Source organism: Amphiura filiformis, chromosome 18, assembly GCF_039555335.1.
Source record: "Amphiura filiformis chromosome 18, Afil_fr2py, whole genome shotgun sequence".
Lineage (NCBI taxonomy): Eukaryota > Metazoa > Echinodermata > Ophiuroidea > Amphilepidida > Amphiuridae > Amphiura > Amphiura filiformis.
The window spans coordinates 17,205,645-17,225,489 of NC_092645.1; the positions used below are offsets into that span (position 1 = coordinate 17,205,645).

At 37.2% G+C, this 19,845-nt stretch overlaps 1 long non-coding RNA gene across 1 annotated transcript; it reads right to left on the reverse strand.

The window, feature by feature from the left end:
* Window positions 1-1,878: 1,878 nt before the first annotated feature.
* On the reverse strand, window positions 1,879-2,236 carry LOC140139389 (uncharacterized). The gene is made up of 2 exons (XR_011857105.1): window positions 2,149-2,236; window positions 1,879-2,081 (listed from the first exon to the last, which is right to left on the reverse strand). It is a non-coding gene; the product is annotated as an uncharacterized lncRNA (long non-coding RNA).
* Between the last annotated feature and the right edge of the window lie 17,609 nt (window positions 2,237-19,845).

Genomic DNA, 19,845 nt, shown 5'->3' on the forward strand with positions numbered 1-19,845 from the left:
GAATTTTGAAAGCAGACATTATAGATTCATTGGTGCAAAAAGATGCATATTTAGACCGTGCACCAGATACAGCTTTTACAAGCGTGAAAGTCTTACCGCTTAAAAATATAAGGACGTTTTGTGCATAATTGTGACATTTTTTTACTAAAACGTCGATTTCTCAGAGTTCACTTTTGACAATATTGCACAATTTTTGTGACAAGATAACTAAAAAAAAATACAAGCAAAAGGTAAACTTTTTGCACTATCGTTTAGAGTACATCAAAGTCTAGGGAAGCTTTTCTCATTTTTTCAAAATATTTGTTTTAAACAAAAATATACACCATTATGTGCAATTTTTAGCTTAATAGAGTAACAAAATTGCTTTTTTTTTTTTTTTTAAAAAAGAGACAAATTTCAAAAAATATAACAAAAACCTTCCCTTAAAGTAGTTCATGTCTCTTCATGAAAAGCGAACTGATTTTTTTTTTACTCCGAACGGATTTTTTTGTAAATTGTCACAAAATAATTGGGGTAAAAAAGTGAATTTTTGTGATTTTTTTAAAAACTCGAGATTTTTGAACAAATCTGACGTCACCATGGATTCCTTGACTCATTTCCTTTCTAAAAATGTATAGTTTTATATACTTTGGACATACAATTCAGAAATAATGATGCTCGAAAAGGTCCATGTTCTCTCCCATTACTCTGGCCTTAAGGGGGTACTACACCCCTGTCCAATTTTGTGCCTATTTTTGCATTTTTCTCAAAAATTATACCCATTGGTGACAAGTAAGATATTTATATTATAGGGGCCAGGAATACAACTACTGTACTGAAAATTCAGCATTTCAAAGCAAGTAGTTATTGATTTGTTTTCCCTCATTTTTTATTGTAACTCCACAACTGTTGTCTGTGCAGAAATAAAATGTCCAGTGCAGTAGTTGTAGTCCTTGCCCGTATAATATTATCTTACTTGTCCCCAATGCGCTATAATTTTTGATTTTGAGAAAAATGCAAAAATGTGCACAAAATTGGGCAGGGTGTTGTAAATTTCAACAGCTCTATGAACATGATGAATATTAACTTGTCCAAGTTTGTCTTCCCTTTAAGCTTCAGATCCAAACCATTGATTATCCTTCCCTAGATGAGTGGCAATCTCGAAACTCTGCTACAGAAGAATTTTAATTCTAAAGAGCTAAAAAAAGCTGAAAACAGCTAGCAAAAAGCTGAAATCAGCCAGCAAAAATCTGTAATTTGGGAAGATCCTATACTTTTGTATGAGCAAGTTAGTGTACCAGGTACAAAAAAGTTGAAAATCAAAACCAAAAAACTGAACTCTCACACATCCTGAAAATAATAAATCACAGTTCTGAAAATAAGAGCCTGGAGGTGTTTGACAGTCTGAGTCTGTCTCCCTTTAAACCGTTACTCCTTAGATGCAATTACTGTATTCAGTGTCCAGACTGTACCATCTAAGGAAGGATTTTATGTTTAAAGGGAAAACAGAATCAGAACAATTAACGTACAACACCTAACAGTTGATGGGCGTAGATCCGGGTGGGGGGGGGGATAAATATTTTGCCAGGGGATGGCCCATACAATCATCCCCATGTTGATGCCCCCTACTGGGGCACGAATTTGTGCTTTAAACGAAAAAGTGCACCAACGTATTTTATTTTCCAACCCCATCTACGCCACTGATAAAGAGTTTCTGGGGCTGACAAAATAATACTCACATATTCAGTCAGGAAGGGAGGAACAAGAAAAATACAGAAAACTACACATAGATCAGGGATGTGAGAGTTCCTCTTTTCAGCTGATTTCCTCTTTTTCGTTGCCAAAATTTTCTTTTATTTTCAGCCCATATTTGGCGTTTTTACCCTGATTTTACGCTGTTTTTAGTGATTTTCCTTTTTCCTCGTTTTTGGTCTGTGGCCTCTCACACCCCTGATAGATAGCAATCAGCATAACATTTTCCATTTTGGGTCCATTTTGATTCCTGTGAGGCTGTGACACACCGCGGTAGGGTGTAGGAATATTTTCTGGAAGAATAGACACCCCTGTCCTAAATCAACAAAAACATTGAAAGACAAAAACACCTTTTAATGTTAAGCATGCATATTCAACTGTCCTAAATCAACAAAAAACATTGAAAGACAAAAACACCTTTTAATGTTAAGCATGCATATTCAACTGGGGCGCAGCAAGCGGGTGGACGAAGTCCATGGGCTACGTCCCTGATCTTCAGAATAATACACTGCCAGTAAAATTGGTAACAAATAAATGTTCACTTGTTTTAGGTGTTATACTGTTACATTCAACTTTGGTGTATTTTTGGTTTGAATCATATGCTGATTGCTGACCACATGTTGGAATACTTTGTGTGTGTTTTGGCACCATGTCAATCATGTGTTAGAAAAATAAAAATACAGTGAATAAGAATACAAATTTACATAATATGTGTTTGTTTTCGTGGTGACTGGTGACTAGAAAAATAAAGTGACAATTACCAAATTAAAATGTAATATATGTGTTTGTTTTCAATTCATGGTAACTGGTGTAAGGACTGATCAATATTGGACTAAATTAATGGGTGAGCTTTTTTAATGGAACGGGTGATCGAACATGAAAAAAAAAATACACGTTTGTAAAAATTTATGGGGAAACAATTTTAAGCAAAAATGTCGATGTTTTTGAGCTAAAAACAATTGAATTAATAAGTTGCCTCCAAAAATTAATGGGTTCCTTTTGTGATGCTTTATTAAAATATTTCACATTCACCCTTGCACTAACAATGGGTGTCAAATTTGACATTCCGGCAAATACGGTCACCCCTCTACTGCAAGGATCATGATTCACGACGACCCTGTAAATTTTGTTTCTATTTTAGCTAAATTTCTCATAAAGGATCGTTTACCATTTAGAAAAAGGTGCAGGGCCTATATTTATCTCAAGAGCATTTATTTCGAGAGCATAGTATTATAGGCCTATCTCACGATACGGGTAAGTTTCTTTTTTTGTGTGTTATTTTTTATTCAGTGTTTATTTCGCTCGAAGTTATCGGCTATCTACAGTAGACAGCAAAATAATTCATAGTCTCCACCGCGGCCGGTTTGATCCTACTCACTCCATTATTACCGGCGGAGGAGGAGACTATATGCCACTCTCAGCCTGCCAAAAATTCTTTCCCCCCTCTCACCTTGCTCATGCCAAATTTTTGGGATCTCAATTTACAAACCTTAATGGTCTAAAATGATACATGTTGCGGGCGCAGCGAGCAGGAAAATTTGCATAAACGTTTCCGTATTGTTTTCCTTTTACTTTAAAGGCGCCCCTTGAATGTGTACCCAAAATTGCTTGCCCCCCCCTCCTCTCGGCTTGCCAAAAAGTCTCCCCCATTTTACCCTACCCAGGGCTCATTGCACAGCCCCTAAGCTGATTTAAAAAGGGGGTCATTGGGTGGCAGATTTGCCTCACCGGAAAAAGGGGGGTCTAGTGACAGGCACATGACACGTACCAATATTATAGGAGTCCCCCTCCCCGGAACAACGGTTTGAACGAGTATGAAGGGTAGACCAACAACTAAGCGTAGGCCTATTAGTAAAATTGCACCAAGCCGAAAGTGCGTTGACTTTTGCTACATTTCTGCGCATGCATAGCGTCGTAACTAAAGGTCCGGCACAGATAGGGCAAACTACATTTTAAATTGGGATATATATTAATTAAAAGCTTATATTAAGGGAAGGGGTATGAACGTTTGGACAGTATTTATTGTGGGACATTAGAGCACATCAGACATATCGAATTGCATTCTGAATACGAAGAATGGCCTTCTGATATCAAATAATTTTGATTTTCTGAAATTCGCAATGTAGGCCTAGTACACATTTTATGGCAACTGATATTTTTGATATTTAGCAGTACTCGAAGGAAACTTTATAAATCTGATGATTTCTACCTAAAGTGTATGTAGGTGGGATGAAAAGCCGACGATCAATTGAAAATTTTGACCTTTCGTATTGAAGATTTTTTCCCAAAACACCAAAAAAAATTATGTCTTTTGGGGAAAAATCCATATCTTCAATATGAAAGGTCAAAATTTTCAATTGATCGTCGGCTTTTTCTCCCAGCTACATACACTTTAAGACTATATCATTAAATTTATCAAATTTACTTCGAGAACTGTTATATCTCCAAAATGTGAAAAATATCAAATTTTAATAATTTGTCATAAAATTTGTATTATATCGTGAATTTCATAAAATGAAAATTTGATATCAGAAACACATTCTTCGTATTCGGAATGCAATTCGATAGGTCTGATGTGCTCTCATGTCCCACAAAAAATGCTGTCGAAAAGCTCAAAACGCTCATTCCAGTTCCCTTAATGAAATATTTGATATATTCAACATTAATTATGGTCTAAAATATTTTTTGATTCCCCTTCATGCCTAAAAAAGAAACCAAAAATATATTATACATCATTAACAGTGGCATAGATTTCTTTTTGACATTGGGGTTAGAGAAAATTTCTTGAAGTCCACTGAATCCAGCACCTTTTGCCGCCAAAATAAGTTTGTGGTACAAATGCGCGCGAAGCGAGCAAAAAATTTGCCATATTGAAGCTAAACTGGTGAAATATAATACAAAAGTATACCAAAGTATTTATGAACACTCCCTTAATAATATTTTTATACAGTATTGAAATGCCCATGTTTCCATTTTTCACAGTTCCCGAATAGTAAATAATCAGAAGAGTAAACCACTGTTTAGCTTTTTCACAGATTCAAGTTTCTTTACTCCGAAGAGATACCCCTGTTTTCATTTTTCACCGTTCTGAGTTTTAATACTCCGATTAGATACACCTGTTTTCATTTTTCACCGTTCCGAGTTTTTAATACTCCGATTAGACACCCTGTTTTCATTTTTCACCGTTCTGAGTTTTTAATACTCCGATTGGATACACCTGTTTTCATTTTTCACCGTTCCGAGTTTTTAATACTCCGATTAGACACCCTGTTTTCATTTTTCACCGTTCCGAGTTTTTAATACTCTGATTAGACACCCTGTTTTCATTTTTAACCTTTCCGTTTTTATAATACTATACCGTACTCCGATTAGATACCTTGTTTACAAGTGTCACCGTTCCGAGTTTTTTTTCCTTTCTGTGTTTAGACCCCTTTCTAAGTTTTAGACCCCTTTTCTTCTTTTACATCCCTTTCTGTTTTTAGCCCCCTTTCTGAGTTATAGACCCCTTTTCTTAGTTTACATCCCTTTCTGTGTTTTGACCCCTTACTGAGTTTTAGACCCTTTTCTTAGTTTAAATCCCTTTCTGTATTTAGACCCTTTCTAAGTTTTAGACCATTTTTCTTATTTTACACCCCTTTCTGTTTTTAGTCCCTTTCTGAGTTATAGACCCCTTTTCTTATTTTACATCCCTTTCTGTGTTTAGACCCCTTTCTAAGTTTTAGACCCCTTTTCTTATTTTACATCCTTTCTGTGTTTAGACCCCTTTCTGAGTTATAGACCCCTTTTCTTATTTTACATCCCTTTCTGTGTTTAGACCCTTTCTGAGTTATAGACCCTTTTCTTATTTTACATCCTTTCTGTGTTTAGATCCCTTTCTGAGTTATAGACCCCTTTTCTTAGTTTACATCCCTTTCTGTGTTTAGACCCCTTTCTGAATTTTAGACCCCTTTTCTTATTGTACACCCCTTTCTGTGTTTAGATCCCATTCTGTTTTAGCCCCTCTCCGAGTTATAGACCCCTTTTCTTATTTTACATCCCTTTCTGTGTTTAGACCCTTTCTAAGTTTTAGACCCTTTTCTTATTTTACATCCTTTCTGTGTTTAGACCCTTTCTGAGTTATAGACCCCTTTTCTTATTTTACATCCCTTTCTGTGTTTAGACCCCTTTCTGAGTTATAAACCCCTTTTCTTATTTTACATCCTTTCTGTGTTTAGACCCCTTTCTGAGTTATAGACCCCTTTTCTTAGTTTACATCCCTTTCTGTGTTTAGACCCCTTTCTGAGTTTTAGACACATTTTCTTATTTTACACCCCTTTCTGTGTTTAGATCCCTTTCTGTTTTTAGCCCCCTCTCCGAGTTATAGACCCCGTTTCTTAGTTTACATCCCTTTCTGTGTTTACAACCCTTTCTGAGTTTTAGACCCCTTTTTGAATTAACACCCCTTTCTGAGTTTTAGACCCCTTTCTGATGTGTATAGGCCCCTTTCTGCGTTTTAGACCACTTTTTGGATTTTACACCCCTTTCTGCGTTTAGACCCCTTTCTGAGTCTTAGACCCCTTTTTGGATTTTACACCCCTTTCTTAGTTTTAGACCCTTTTTGACCCATGTGGCCGCCCATACGTATGCACATTCCAATAACACAACCTAACATTCCATTCTCCCCTATAAGCAGGTATGCACATACAATAACACACCCCTGCCATTCCATTCTCCCCCATAAGCAGGTGTGCTGTGCGCTCTGCTGTGCGCTCTGCTGTGCGCTGTGATGATAGAATAACATAATGTTCGTTGCCCTTGACACTTTATCGCTAATTAATGGTCTGTCACGTGACGCGTTTCAACAAATCACAGTGCGCGATTTTGAATAATGGGTCGTGGGGGTAATAGAATGTGCAATATAGTTCCATATTTCAAAAAGATCCATCCATGTGTGTCTTCAGCTGAATAACCAGTTATAGGGCATCGGGCCCTTTGAGATTACTGTCTGGGCCACGACAGGAAAAGTTGTTGTCATTGTTATTTTTGTAAACCCCAATGTCATGAATGTGTAATAGTTCTAATGCAAAAAGATTCATCCATGTCTCTCTTCAGCTGAATTGTGCCGGGGTCATCGGGCCCTTGAGGCTACTGTCTGGGCCCACGTACAGGGAAAAGTTGCTGTCATTGGTATTTATGTAAACCCAATTGTTCCAAGCAAAAAGATTCATTCATGTCTCTCATCAGATGAATTTATCAGTTGTGGGACATCAGGCCCTTTGAGGCTACTGTCTGGGGCCGGGCCCAATACACGGTTGTTTGATGGGACCATTTATTCATTTTTCAAACAAAACATCATGTACAACCAAATTTTAGGCTTAAACAGCCACAAGTAATATCATGTTAATGTATACAGATGCTTTTGAGTCATTCTCAACTTTAATTTCCCCTCTTTTACAAAATTATTCACTTTTATAGCAGTTTTTTTGATATAAAATGTATCTATTAATGACAAAATAGGTGGCGCTATTTAGTTACTGAAAATTACCCTTTCAAGCTTTCAATACAAATAATTCCTTTTATCGTTTGATCAAATATGTTTATAAAATTTCCTTGTTGCTTGTTTCACCTATTCCAGGTGTTTTAATGGCAGTATTAATCACCTAACCCTTGCAAATAACGAAATATGATTTAGGATAAATAGCGCCATCTATAGTTTTCATTTAGTTAATAATGAAGCCAATTCTATATACATCAAACAACCGTGAATACAGGAAAAAGTTGCTGTCATTGGTATTTGTGTGCGCCCTTATGTCATGTATGTGTAATAGATGTAATTCAAAAAAGATTAATCAATGTCTCTCGTCAGCTGAATAACACCATATGGGTGTCCCTTTGGCTTGGGGCTATACTGTCTGGGGCCCCGTACAGACCAAAATTGCTGTCTTTGCTATAGGCATGAAAATATCCTCCTGGGAGTGATATCCAACAAGTTTTGTCCATGTCTCTCATGAGCTGAATAAGTGCTTTGTCCCCCTATTTTGTGACCCCCAGGCTGCCCGTACAGGCTGTGACCCGGTAGCAATATGGAGCCCCCCTGTTGAAACTCTTCCTAAACCAATGGACTGTATTTCAAACATTACACTCATTTCCTCTAAGGGGTGGTGCAATAATGATGTGTACCCCGGGGTGGTGAATTATAGGGAGGGTGGCAATTTTTTGGCAACCCAGGGGGGTGCAAGCATTTTTTGGCAGGTCGAAAGGGGGTCAAGCAATTTTTGGCAGGTCGAAAGGGGGGCAACAAGCAATTTTGGGCACAGATATTTTGGGCACAGTTTCTATATTACGCCATAAAAAGGTGTAGGAAAACGTTAGGAACACGTTCAAATATGCAAAATGTCCTGCTCGCTGCGCTCGCACTATATGATAAAACAATTTTTAAGTTTTAAATTCGGGTTCCCCAAAATCAAAGGTTTTTTGGCACGCTAAGGTGGGGGGGCATTTTTTTTAGCACAGCCAAAGGGCGGGGGGGGCAAGCGATTATTGGCACACAATTTTGAGAATTCACCACGGCGGGGTAAGTCTACACATTGCACAGCCCCTAATGTTCCAGTTTAGGTCAATGCTATAGGAAGTATAATAAAAAATCCTTTAAAAAGGAATAGGGCGAGCCACTGAGGAAGTGCCAAGATAAAGGTGTAGTTATTTTATTCGAACTGTTTTTATAAATGGGATTGTTCATAATAAGCACGTGTACGTTTGTCAAATGACAAGTAGGGCATGTAGTAAAAACACACTGCATAATTCTTGATTGGCAATTGTTGTCAAAAGGGTGGTTCAAAAGAAACACAAATAATTACTACAGACACATGCAATGTAGTTTTGTAATTTTAATAATACTGGAAAAAGAATCTTATAAAGATCGAGATAACATAAAAGCACCATCATAACACAGTAGTTATTACGTTGACATTATTATGTAAATAAGTTTATGTGCATCAGTCATCCATAACAAAATATGAATGTCATTAGATTATTGACCAATGAAAACACAGGTAAATGAAAGTCAAGTGTTACGAAAACTAGGCGGACATCTTCCACTAATTGCCTCAGCCATGTTTGGCCCACTCACGTTCACACAGCAACACACAGAGCACGTATAGGGACCCAAAAAACTTCACCCGATTTAACACACTTAGCTCTATCGTATATCTTCAGCACCACATTCAGATTTTACCTCTACCCTTCAGCTTCTCAAAACTAAGTGTATTTTAAAATTTTATAAGAAATTACTGTGCAATATTACTATTTTACTAACTCATCTTCCAACTGATATTAAGCCCGAGCAACTGGTAATTACATAGCCATAACACGGTCACCTAGCCACTGTGCAACACTGGGAACCAATATTTTTAATGAACCCGCTTGATATTCCTTTCCTGTGCTCAAATATTTTGTGAACCGGTCTCATTTTAAAGGCCATGTAGTAGTAGTAGTAGTAGGTAGGACTTCCCGCCTCTTGTTTCAGGCGCACCCTTCGATGACAGATGCTCTGTTGAAGGGTCCATACCAAAAAAATAATCATCATATAGTTCGCAGAAAATAGTTCGCAGTAACAAGATGCAGAACAAGTATTAGTTCAATATCATAATAGAACATGCTTATGTAGGGAAGGACATGGCAGGGTGCACCCATTAAATATTAAAATATCATATCAAAATACAAATAAATACTGGTACTTCAGTGCAAGATACATATATTACAACTAGCTAAATTCTACACACAAAAAACGTAATGTAAAGCAATCAGATACAAGAGGCAATGTGTACAAGATTGCTACATGTAAGTAATCACAAGTGTGAGTTCATAATAAACATGTATACAAAGTTTGAACAAGCGACATAAATGTGATGATTCGTTCATGCAAACATCAGCTACACAGTGCACTAGGCTACAGAGGCATGTGAATAAGTTGAGCAGGCGGATTATACATCGGCATAAGAAAGCTGTTTTAGAAGGGACGATCTTCTACTGTGTAGACCATAACACCACTGACGAGTGATCGATTCTGTAAAACTGGGCCAATCTACTGGTAGGGTGATGACACTCTGAATAGATTCATGGGAGGAGTCCAGAATGAATTGTAGTAGAACATCCTCTTTTGTGAATAGGTCATCGACTTCTTGTACCTTACAGTGCTCAAGAAGTGTCCTCTTCAGGATAGATTCATGGTAACAGCGTTGCTCAGTGAGTGCAGGACATTTGATAAGAAAATGCATCATATCCTCTTCAGCTATTTCACACAGCAAGCAGGTTGCGTCGCAGTTGTGTTGATTGAATTTAGCCCTATTGGCTTGTAGAATGTAGGTGCCAGTCAATAATCTTGCCTTTACAGCTGCCTTCTCTACTTCACGAACATCTGAGGGTAGTGAGCTCCAGACATGATGAGGTAAACCTAGTCTGCATGCATCTATATTCAGGAACCTCAAGCTGGACTTGGAGACATGATCAATCTTCCATTGGTTTTGCCAATAGGAGGATACTGCTCTTGCTATTTCAGCTTTCCAGACAGCCTTAGAAGGAGGATTCTCCATTAGGTAGTAAGGTGTCGCCATGTTGTACTTGGCAAGGACACTTTTCACTATCATGAACCAGCTCTTGCTGTTGCTGTTTTTGATGGCTAGCTGTAAACAAAACAACACGTGTGCAATTACAACCAATAAAAATCAATAGATGTTTGCAAAATTACCATATTTAGGTGTCTATCATTTACCGGAAACCTCCGTGCTCTATCACTGAAAATCACGCATGACGTAACCAGTAGTGCATTATCAGTGGTACTTGCTGCGTGATCAATTACTGGCATTGTCCGCTGATTGGGTAATCTCGGTAGTCTCCTCCGCAGCCAGTTTGGTTACGCTCCCTCCACACAAACAGTCTGCCAATGGCCACTTATAACGCCGTTTCTGATTGGCTACACGTTTGTAGCCGTAGAGCTGTACATACGGGAACTTGATTGACCTCAGTCTAGCTGGCGAGATGGCGGGTCAAACTTGCTCATGAATAATAAAGTAGCCGTCTAGCCGATCGACCAATTGAAAGCTTTGTTTGACGTCAAGCTGGATTTCCCCCCTCTAATTTATTTTTCCCTTCCCTTCTTTTTTGGTTTTGGTGGGGCGGTCTTAGAGGTGCCTGGCACCTGTTCGCTCCAGCCATTCACTGGACTTTTTAAAACAAATGTTCCTTTCATAATATTGTGTAATTTTTGATGTAACTTATGTGCAATATTATATATTTCTTGTAATTCTGTGCCAGTGATAAAGTGTAATAAATAAATAAATAAAATAAAATAAATAGAAAGTCCAATTGGCACGGTACATGTATAATAATTTACTTCCGAATGGTACCTTGCGCCTTTAAGCTATAGTAAAACAACAAGCACATGCAAGCAAGTATTTTGCCAGTATCAATAAAACTATAATGAGGCTATTAATGTAGCCCAACTGTACGTACAATCTGGCAATACCGCTCAGTCTGAGAGAAATGAAAAATATCTGTTGCAATTTTCTGATTTGCATAAAAGTAATGCTAGTTCATGGAAGTTGTAAAACAATTATTTCTTTTAATACAAACATATTCCTTGGTAAGACAACTTTATAGCACTGTTTGAATATCAACATGAAGTAGTAATGACAAATTTAAATGGACACTATCGCCTCTGTAGTTTCCTGATTACCAGAGGATGATTTAAGCACTTCCCAGCAAGTCTTGCGGTTAGCACAGCTGTGTGAGTGAACACGACACCACTGCCCGCCCACTGCATACACACGTGCATGGTTAAATTTGAATTTGGACAGATATATTTACAGTAAAAACACCTTCTAGAGGTTGGTCGATTTCACATTTTATGTTATATACAGGAGGTGTGAATTATCCTTCATGCATACATCACTTTAGATCTGAAATCGACCAAGAAATAATGACACACGGGCAATTCTAAAACAACATCTTTTGCACAGAGTTCAATGGGATTTGAAAAGTAAAGTGGCAGTTGAAACTCTAGTGATAACACTTTTACAGTGCATGATGGGGCTTCCTTAAATCATCCTCTGCCTGATTACATAGACAGCACGAATATTTCATTTTTATTCTGAAACGCCGTGAAGAAGTAAGTAGTACAAAACCCAGCGCAATATAGTCGAAAATCGCTTCGCGATTTTCGCCCAAAAAGGAAAGCTCCAAAGACCCACCACCACAAAATTCCGGGGGAACATACCCACCAAATTTTGTTGATGTGCCTCCCCCCCCCGGGGATTTCTCCTTCCCACTTGAGTGACTTCACTTGAACTTTTCGTACACTCGGCGGGAGGGGGGGGGGCACTTCAATATGAAATGGCTGGCACTTTCGGACGTAAGGGACATTCGGTGAGTACAAAATTATGGGGTCATTGGTTGAAGAGCATGATTTTTCGCATTCGGTGAGAGCAAAATGTACAAAATATGGGGTCATTGGGTGAGTACCCCCCCCACATGATTTTTCATTGAATCGTTGGGTGAGAACCGAAACAGCGCCACAGAAACCTCGAAAATCGAATTTCTAGTAGGTATGTCACAGTGGCTGCACAATAATTCTGTAATACTGTGCACGCATACATAACAGTGAATCAAAAAGCGCGCGGATCAAAGTTGGCCAATTTTTGAAAACATACATGTCAAAAAACGATTTCCTCGTTATGTTTCATTGATCACAATAATTTGTCTTTTTAATATATGGTAGGTGAAACATTTCCTAAATCACTATCAACTCCGCCGAAATTAAACACTGCCTAGTTTAAGAGTTAAGACCTGTTTTATGAATTTTTCTAGATCGTCCATAAATCAATAAATATAGGTCTCTCGAAATAGAGGACCTAGTACCACCGGTCTGAAATACCAGTGTTTGTTATCATGTATTTTTTTTCCTTGGACAATGAGTGAAACACTTCCCTATACCATTTGAAAACTCGGTGCACTTAGGCAATTAACTGCAGTTTCTTTATTCAACATCACAGCAGGTTCATATTTGACAAAATCATGCTGTATGAATAAAACATAAATAAAACATTGAAAAAAGTAAAAATTACATATGCCTAATTAACATAAGAATGGCATAAATATATAATTAGATGTAATTAGCTAATTTGCATAATTAATGACTTTTTGTGTATTTTTTGTTACCAAATGAAAGAACTTTGGGTACTTATGTGTGCAAAAAAACCGCATCCTCATATCATGTACGGTTCTCTGTTGGCATTATTTTTGCATATTAATTAGCTGGACTTAGTCATTTTTTAAGCTTTTATTTGGCTGCAGATTGGTCAAAATGGCTAAAATTGTATATTTGGTGGATTTATTACATTTATTCGAGGAGAGATTTTTTAATCTTGTTTTCTTTAACGAAGTCCGGAAAGATATGCAATTAATCTGTGATACTTAATCAATGCTACCTTTTCAAGTAAGTGTCCGAATAAGCATTACAAATCCCAAAAATTACCATTTTGCCATTTATAGCAATTTGTGGCAGGTTTTCACCCGATTTCCGGGTATCTTCAAGTTGACGTTACATCACTTTGCATTATCCGATTTCAATTCTGTTTTTTGTTTTTTGAATGGCTTCAAATTTCTTTGTTTTTTCAAAATAAGTAAAAAAATCAGTGATGAATAAAAGTTGCTGTTCAAATTGAACTTGTAAAGGTATTTGGAGTGCCCCCCCGGGTACACTTTCAGAATGTACACATTTTTTGAGGACACAAGGAAGCTAGCTGTGTAATTAATTATATAGGCGCGAGCAATAAGTATTTAAAAACAATAAATTCATTCTTCGATTTCCACTGTGAGCTCCGCATCGCGGGACAGACAAGGATAACTTTATCGCCCAAGCCTAGAGAAAAAAATATACGGAAAACGTAAACATCAATTTACCCTGTCCCTGCATGCTTACAGTGGTACTGCACTGCACTGCACTGCACTGTGTGACTAGAAGGTTTTACTCATCTTCCGGATTAGTTTTTGTCGAATACCAGTCTTTAAGGATTCAAGGATATTTGTAGGTAAGGAATTTAATCGTAAATTGGGTTGGAAGTTTGGCATGCACGGCTTACAGTCACTCACATGCACTCAGTCTCACTGAGTGCAGTGCAGTGCAGTGGCACTGCGACGCCGGCTCATGGGCTGCAGAATTCCCCGGGCAGAATTCAGAACCATGGAACTCCCTGCCTAATAATACATACATGTACAAATTGAAAAGGCAAACCTTAAAAACATATGTGACGTGTCGTGTCAAAAGCAGACACTTTTGGGCAGGCTCGTAAATGGAGAAATAGCCAAAAATCTGCCCAGGGGTGATTTTTTAACATTACAATTTGGGTTTGTTGTGAATTTGTGATGTTTAGGCCAAGGGCAAGGAAAGTCAATTTTGAGTTTCCCGTCACCCGCCCTCATTTCATTTTCTGACCCTCACTTGAATTCATTATTGTGATTTTCCAAAAAAATACCGATAAAAACTGGTTAGGCCAAATAAAAAATAAAACATGTTTCACATCCCCTCCCGGCTCCCGCTTCCTTTTTTGAGGTTTCTTCAATTTTATTTTTATTTTTTGAAATTCAGTTATTCTGTCGGTCCGTGCCACGTCACTTCCGGTTGATGATGTGACTTACGGTCGAGTGAAAACATTCGATTTTTGTTGATGATTTCTGTCATTGGTGTTATGTAAATTTCGATCGCAAATAGTCAGTGGAATCAAACAACCGTTTCTAAGTCTTCAGAGTGGAAGAAACTTACTTGATTTACCGTTTATATACTGACAAACTTAAATTAAATTCAATGGTCGAGTGTTGTTTTTCCCGAAATTGAAGGTCACTCCAACAACATCGCTATGTAGCCTCCTTCACAGCCGGTTTCTGTTTTTCATACAAACCGTGAGCCACATGCAGTTTGGGCCCGAGACTAGAGATAGCCCGGATGTTCGACCGACAGAATAACTTTTCAAAAAATATGTCTAGGAAGAAGAGATGCTTTCTATAGCCTTGCTAATATACAAGAAACACTTTGTAAGGTTTTGTGATAGTAAGAGGGGGCCTATCTCTCTAACAACAAATAAAAAGAGGCCTCCTGCTTTTTCCAGGCATTATACGCTAAAACAGCTCTAATTATGGGTATTTACACAGATTTTGCGATAAAAAATAAAAATAAAAGCCCCTCTTCCTCCTTTTTTTTTCAAAAACCGGACGTGAAACATGTTTTTATTTTACTTGGCCTTATACTTGAAAAAAAATTATGAATATCCCTTTATTTTTTGTGGAAAAATCAAAATCAAAACATAGGCCTACATTTTGCTGTTAACCTTGCAGACTCTTTTAAATATAGTTTTGAATCTCATTTGGGCTAAACATCCATCTTCAAGTGAGTGAGCGGCAAATAACAACACATTTTACGTGGCGTGTTGGTCAATAAAAGGCAGAAAAATAATAAATTACTGAATAATGAAAAGGTTACCTCACTTGTTTTCAGAAATTATGTGACGGGAAACTCAAAATTGACTGTTAGTCAACTTAGTGGCCTTATTTCAAGTAATGTTAAAAATATTATCTGATAGTTTCAGACCCAAATATAACTGGCATCTTGTATTTTTTGAGACATTTTTCAAGGTAATGCCTATTATATCACTCATACATAAATTCTAGACAGTTCATTGGTTGATTACCATTTATCATTTTTACCATCACCCTCTCCGTGTGATAGTCTTTACTATTTTACTTACGGTTTTGATGAGTGGCAATATTTCACATCCTATCTCGGATGCATCATCACTCATCAGGCCCACTGATGTTATCGCGGGAAAAGTTCGTTTGTCCCTGACTGTTCAATAGAACCAAAGGTACTAATCAAAATATACAAATTTATCCAACAAAAAGCACCCAATTTGGGTGCTATTGGGTGAATTGCTTATTAGACTATCAAACAAAAAGCACCCAATTTGGGTCCCATTTGATTAATCACATGACAAGCACAGTAAACATGCATGACTTGTTCACTCTTTATGAAAAAGGATCTCATCACTTTCTAGAAGAAACTCACACATATGATATATAAAATCAATATTTAACAAGGAACTACATAGCCGCTTTCGCCAAACGTTTGACAAACATTTAGCGATCAAAACGTTTGCCAAACGTTTACGGGCGTTTACGAAAATGTTTGACAAACGTTTGTGCTCGGCAATTGTTTGACAAACGTTTGGCGAAAACGGCTGTGTACAGTCAACTACTATAATCACTTCATGTCAATTCCATTGGATTCCCTCTCATCATGCAGGTTTCAAAAAAGCTTCCGATTTGGGTGTATTAAGTCCAAGAAGCACATTGCTTGTTTAAAATCATTCAAAAAGCACACAATAAGTTTAATTTTGGGTGCATTGCTTGACAGTATGCTTGTAAGCCTTTCAAAATCTCACAATTTGTGTCCCTATGGGTGCATTGATCATAATCTAAAAAAAAACCCCAAAACACCCATTTTTTTTTTTTTTTTTCTGCGTTCCAGATGCAAAGTTGCAAAAAGTAAGTTCCAGTATAAGATTTTTTCCCCAAAATTCAGAAATTGTGTCCGTATGGGTAGAGCAGACAATTGACCTGATATATTGCATACTTTGCTTTCTACTGAAGATATCACACTTTGTATACATATCATTCACATCATTCACAGTTGGCTATCTACTGAAGATAGCACACATTGTATCACCTAGATTGCTATCTACTGAAGATCATTAGTGTACATATCACAGTTTGCATCTACTGAAGATATCACACTATTTGTACATCACAGTTGGCTATCTACTGAAGATAGTATGATTTGTGTGTGTATCACAGTTTGCCTATACTGAAGATATCACACCATGTGTACATAATAACAGTTTGCTATCTACTGAAGATATCACATTATTTGTACATATCACAGTTGACTATCTACTGAAGATAGTATGAGTCAAGTGTGTGTATCAAAGTTTGCCTATACTGAAGATATCACACCATGTGTACATAATCACAGTTTGCTATCTACTGAAGATGGCACAATTTGTGTTCATATCACAGTTGACTATCTACTGAAGATAGTATGATTCAAGTGTGTGTATCAAAGCTTGCCTATACTGAAGATATCACACCATGTGTACATAATCACAGTTTGCTATCTACTGAAGATGGCACAATTTGTGTTCATATGACAGTTTGCTATCTACTGAAGATGGCACAATTTGTGTTCATATGACAGTTTGCTATCTACTGAAGATGGCACAATTTGTGTTCATATGACAGTTTGCTATCTACTGAAGATGGCACAATTTGTGTTCATATGACAGTTTGCTATCTACTGAAGATGGCACAATTTGTGTTCATATGACAGTTTGCTATCTACTGAAGATGGCACAATTTGTGTTCATATGACAGTTTGCTATCTACTGAAGATGGCACAATTTGTGTTCATATGACAGTTTGCTATCTACTGAAGATGGCACAATTTGTGTTCATATGACAGTTTGCTATCTACTGAAGATGGCACAATTTGTGTTCATATGACAGTTTGCTATCTACTGAAGATGGCACAATTTGTGTTCATATGACAGTTTGCTATCTACTGAAGATGGCACAATTTGTGTTCATATGACAGTTTGCTATCTACTGAAGATGGCACAATTTGTGTTCATATGACAGTTTGCTATCTACTGAAGATGGCACAATTTGTGTTCATATGACAGTTTGCTATCTACTGAAGATGGCACAATTTGTGTTCATATGACAGTTTGCTATCTACTGAAGATGGCACAATTTGTGTTCATATGACAGTTTGCTATCTACTGAAGATGGCACAATTTGTGTTCATATGACAGTTTGCTATCTACTGAGATTTCAGGGGTACAAATTAGTCACATATTGTTATTAGTAGATGTATACATTAGTATTTTCAAAGTAATTTACAATGTATTTTAGGGCAGGAGGCCTTTATATACTGAATAAATTTCCCTATTGAATTGATTGAAATTGAATTGACTAGTATTTGACATGTGATTTTAAATCAAATTGAGTTGTTCAATTTGCTTCTTTGATATAAGCTAAATTTTTTGTATTTGTTAGATCATGAACAAATTATGCAGACTAGCTGGAACTATATATTATGATCCAAAATCATACAATTTGACTTTCAAACAAAAAGCACCCAATTTGGGTCCCATTGGGTGCATTGCTTGTAAGACTTTCAAACAAAAAGCACCCAATTTGGGTGCATTGCTTGTTAGACTTTCAAACAAAAAGCACCCTGGGTGCATTGGTTGTTAGACTTTCAAACAAAAAGCACCCAATTTGGGTCCCATTGGGTGCATTGCTTGTTAGACTTTCACATAAAAAGCACCCAATTTGGATGCATTGCTTGTTAGACTTTCAAACAAAACGCACCCTGGGTACATTGGTTGTTAGACTTTCAAACAAAAAGCACCAAATTTGGGTGCATTGCTTATTAGACTTTCAAACAAAAAACACCCAAGTTGGTCCCATTGGGTGCATTGCATGTAAGACTTTCAAACAAAATGCACCCTGGGTGCATTGGTTGTTAGACTTTCAAACACAAAGCACCCAATTTGGGTCCCTTTTGATTAAGCACATGACGGGCACAGTAAACATGCATGACTTGTTCACTCTTATGAAAAAGGATCTCATCACTTTCCAGAAGAAACTCACACATGACATATTATATAAAATTAATATTTTACAAGGAACGTACAGTCAACTACCATCTGGCCCATTCCATGTCAACTCCAGGGATGTGCACCGCAGCACCTCTTCAATTTTTTCTTTTTCTGTGTGGTGGTAGATATTGATGAGAAAGTAAAATCCTGAAAATTTGAGCTTCATACTCCATTTTGAAGTTTTCCCGTGGCATCAATTTGAAATTTAGGGGTCAGCGTAAAAATGTGTATAGCTTCAACATACGTTGGAGGTCCATAAATGTATAAAGGAACCCTTTAAAACTTTGAAAAGTATGTATCCTGGCGTACTTTTTGGTGTAGAATTCAAATCTGCTATCAGAAATCTTGTATCTCCTTTACTTTAAAAGATATAGGGCCCTCAAAATGCAACCGTCCACCAGGACCAACTTTGGGGGTCAGAACTCCAAAAGTAAAAAATAATTTTACGTCAATTTTTTTTGCAAGTCAGAGCCCTTTGGTAGGACATTACTCTTATCCCTAATATTGAGCATATTAGAATACATTTAGCTGAGATATTACCCATGGAAAACCACTTTTTTTATTTTTTTTTCCCCCTGAAAACCAATGTCATACACAATTTGCCCTCCACCATCAACTTCAGGTATGTTGAAGATATGTTCTTGGACAACATTTCTGAGAATTGATGCTTGATGGCTTCAACACATCAAATTAGATTGCCTAGCTCATAGAGTTTTCACATTTTACTTTGCATCAATATTTAATGTACACTCTATGGAGAAAAAAGAAAAAAGTTGAAGAGGTGCTAACAAGTTAATTTTGGTGCACATCCCTGAGTTGACATGGAATGGGCCATCTGTAATCACTTCATGTCAATTCCATTGGATTCCCTCTCATCATGTAGATTTCAAAAAAGCTTCCGATTTAGTGTATTGTTTTGAAGTCCAAGAAGCACATTGCTTGTTAGTCATTCAAAAAGCACACAATAAGTGTAATTTTGGGTGCATTGCTTGACAGTATGCTTGTAAGCCTTTTAAAATCGCACAATTTGTGTCCCTATGGGTGCATTGATCATAATCTAAAAAAACAACACCCATTTTTGTGTTGCGTGTGCTGCGTTCCAGATGCAAAGTTGCAAAAAGTAAGTTCCAGTATTAGATTTTTTTTCCAAAATTCAGAAATTGTGTCCTAATGGGTAGAGCAGACTGCTAAACAATTGACCTTTTTGGTAAATCCCATAACTTCTTGCAATTAGACCCCAGATGTCATCATTTGCAATGTGCCAACTTGCAATGCGCAGTAGCGATGTTTGCTAAACAATGTGCGTATCGGCGTGACGTCAGATGACGACATCTGTGGTCTAACCGCAAGGAATTTAATGGGATAA